The sequence below is a fragment of the Cnephaeus nilssonii genome (genome assembly GCF_951640355.1).
Source record: "Cnephaeus nilssonii genome assembly, chromosome: 23".
Lineage (NCBI taxonomy): Eukaryota > Metazoa > Chordata > Mammalia > Chiroptera > Vespertilionidae > Cnephaeus > Cnephaeus nilssonii.
The window spans coordinates 1059560-1063698 of NC_137094.1; positions in this window are offsets into that span (position 1 = coordinate 1059560).

The window sequence follows — 4139 nt, forward strand, 5'->3', positions numbered from 1 at the left end:
AAAGAAGTCACTAGAGTCCGTGATGAATGAGTGGAGTGAATACAGATGTCTTAGCTGATGAATTGTCCTCCTATTGGTTAAATAACAAATTCATTTTAAAAATTGGCAAGTTGTCTGACCAGACATTTCAACAAAATAGTTAAAGGCAGTGTAAATAAATGCATAAAGAAATGCTCACCATAAAAATTTCTCAGGGAAATGGATCTAAAACAAAACAAGTTAATACTACACTGATTTCCAAACCTGCAATTTAAAAATATTAAACCTTGCATGTGCTCAGAGGGATAAAGAAAAACTAGACTTTTCATTATTGTGGGTGTCTGGGAAGGCAAAGGAAGGATCATTTTAGATCACAGTTCTGCATATCTTAAAATAAAACACTCACCTATACTGCAACAGTTAGATAAGGAAAACATACATTTATATAAAGAACTGAATGCAGTTCAGTTTAAAAATTTATTTTTAAACCACCAAACCTGGAAATAACTAAAACCATAGACAGATCAATAGATAAAGCAGTTATTCACAGAACACAATACTACTCAGCAACCCTATATAAAATCGGTAATATGCAAATTGATCCTAATGGCAGAACTACTGGGAATGACCAGTTGCTATGATACGTACTGACCACCAAGGGGCAGATGCTCAATGCAGGAGCTGTCACCTGGTGGTAAGTGCTGTCCCCCACAGGAGGAACTCCATGCTGCCACAAGCCTGGCTGAAGGCTGCAAGCACAGCAGTGTTGGCACAAGACTCTCATGCCTCCTCAGCAGTGCTAAGGATGTCTGACTGCATCTTAAACCTGTCTCTGGAGGGCTCCCGGGCTGCCAGAGGGATGCCTGACTGCCAGTTTAGGCCTGTTCCATGGGTCATCACTCGAGGGGTCCCAGACTGCAAGAGGGTGCAGGCCAGGCTGAGAGACACCCCCCATTTATTTTTTTCCATTTAAATAATTAACTATTCATATAAGCATTGGTATTGAATCTCAAAATGACTGTGTAGAATGAAAGATACCAATATTTGTTAAAGAATACTTTTACTGCTTATAAAATTATGAAAAACATGAACTAATCTAGTAAAAGAATGCCTGCATGGAGGGCTGGGTAAGGCAGAAAGAGAGATCACAAAGAGGCAGGAGGTAAGTATGTGGTGCTCTAAGTAGATTCAGAGTTGTTGGTTTGGAAATTAATATAATAATTAATAAATTATAAAACAAGAATACACTCTTCCCTGGCAATTGCACTTCAGTTGATTTGGCACCATCACTTGCCCTGAAAGGTCACTGGTTACGTTCCAGGTCAGGGCACATGCTTGCCTGGATGTCCTGTAGGTGATATGCAAGAGGCAGCAGTTCAATGTTTCTTTCTCATATCGCCATCTCTCTCTCTCTCCCTTCCACTCCTTCTAAATGATCAATAAAAATATTTTAAATTTATGAAAGACTTACTTTAAAAAAGAGAATAAACTCTGTGATTTGCATACTTATATCTGTAAGCCTACTTTTGCTGTAACCTGTATATGAGTGAGAGATACGCTTATTCCACCTGTGACATTTTTACAGCTTTATCCATATGTCCAAGCTCACCACATAGTACACATTAGAAGAGTGCATTTTTTTGCATGTCAGTTATAAATAGACTTAATAAAGCCTTAAGAAGCACTTCCAAATAAAGACCTGGATATCCCTGTCTTGTTAGGAAATTAAAATGGCAACCCTATATGGGCTCTGCCATCTCTCTCCTAATTCCCTGGGAGGAAAAGCCTTGCCTCAGGGGCAGCAAATACTAGTATTGGCCAGAAGTGAAGACTATTGCCATCGGAATCCACAGGAATGCTGACTGGTTAAAAAAGATACATCCTGGGACTGATTATAGGATTATCTTTCCTCAGGTTGGAGCTCTTGCCAGTTGAGGAAATGTTGAGGTGACCACCCTAGATGGGCCAAGGGACTCCTAAAAACTCTTAGATTATTTTTTCTGCAAATGATTTTAGCCACAGAAAACAGCTACGGAGGCCCTAAGAATATCGGTACACAAAGATCACAACAGCCACAGACCTTTCATCATTTGTGGAAAACGTTCAGAAGTGGCTTTTTTTTCCTCCACTTAACTGCCGTCTTTCCCACTCACTATGAATACAGTGTTTCTGTCCTAATGGTTGTTCCATTTAAACCTGAGTCTTACAACAAATGACATCACCCTATTAAATTTCATACTTCATGGCACATGGCTCCTGTCAAATATGTGGGGAAGAATTCAACTAAACATTGCTGAGAATTATGTAATACTTACAGTGAACAGAGAATATATTTCATATTGTTCACCCAATCACAACAAAGGACTCATATTCTGGGTGACCATTGACCTCACCAACGATAGAGGCACCAGGCTGCAAATGAAACCACAAAGTCATACAGACTTTCTTTCAAGGCCTTGGTCAGCAATGCAAAATAACCCAATATTGAACAAAGAGTGATTTTCTGCCATTATTATGTGCCTTCCAATACACAGAAAGTTTAGGATCCCACAATGCTGAGCCATCCTACTTTCCTCTCTTAAAGGAAACATTAAGAATTAAGGTGCTGCCCTGCTCAGGCGCTCTCTCACCCAGTCTCAGACCCCAATCTCTCTGCTACTTCAACCACACACCCAGCAGCACACTATGCCCAGAGTTCAGGGTCCATCAAGTCCATTCAGTTAGGGGCATGTATCACCTTCAGTGCACCATCCCAGGCACAGCCAGGAAAGAGTGTAGAGGGGTGGGCTGTGCAGGCAGTAGAGCAGTCTCAGTCCAGCAGGGTGGATGTTTACCCATGAAGGAAAGATCAGGGCCATTTGCTTTCTCTAGATTGATAAATATCTAGAACCTCCTTTAGTGACTAAACCACAAGACACTTGTAAACCAGGAAGGGAACACCTGGCTCAGCAGCCTGTAACCTCTCCTGCTGGGCAGAGAGGGAATCAGCCTCTGCAGAGACAACTCCTCTCCCTCCCTGGGCAGGGCAATTGCTGGAGCACTTCATTACAGTGCACTAGGTTATTCTTGCCTCGATTACAAGTTTTCTTGGAGCACATGCTGACTCCCAGGTCATGACCCCCCAGGAACTCCTGCAGCAGATCTTGCTCCCTTTCCCACTGACCATGGCTCGAAAGAACAGAGAGACCATCAGCCTGGACTTTGACTAGGGAAGGCCTCAGAGCTACACATATGGCACAGCACCTATTTCCCCTGCAACTTCCCTGGGCTTTGCCTGCTCACACACACCCACCTGCCCAGCAGCCACTGCTGCTCCCAGCCTTGCCACCTGAGAGGAATCTGGGCTTCTCAACCCTCTGAATGTGAAATAACCCAGCCTAAACCCCACCTGGAGGTGCAGATACCACAAGGAGCATGTCCTAGCTCAGAGCTTCTCCCAGCTTCTTTGCTTTTAGTTCCAGGGATGCCATCATCCCCTGTGGGTGACTGTGCAGCTCAGCCCAGGTTCCTCCCCCTGCCACACTTACAGGAATAGCACCCTCCATACTGTTCTCTGGACCATTGCATGCTCTACCCTCATGAGAACCCTGGCTGATGGTCACCACGGGGTCCCTGGGCTGTGCTGGTGTTCACACGTGTGTGGACCTACTGGGTGAATAAGCACATACATTGGTTTTAGAGAGAGAGGAAAATGGAAATAGAGACACACACAGAGAAGTTCTTTTTTTCCTGTTACTTTTATACTTTTAGCAGTTGATTCTTGTAATTGCCCCAGCTGGTGATGGAACTTGCAAACTTGGTGTATTGAGATGATTCTCCAACCCACTGAGCTATTTGGCCAAGGCAGGACATATGCAGCAATTTATGTAAAATACCCAATCATGTATGAATAGACAGATACAAAAACCATCATGATGACAGAGAGTAGTGGAAGGTAAGATAGGAATCATGAGGTTTCATGTGTCTTTTTACATGGATATATTTCAAGTAAGCTATTTCTAAGGCAGGTTGTATTTTTGCATCAGTTCTTTTATATGCTGAGATTGATGTACTGATAAGGCAGGAGGATCTTGGCTTCATCAATGCAGGAATGCATGGAAACACCAAAAGCACATGTTTCAAAAATATATACTTTAAATCACATACTTACATCAAACTTT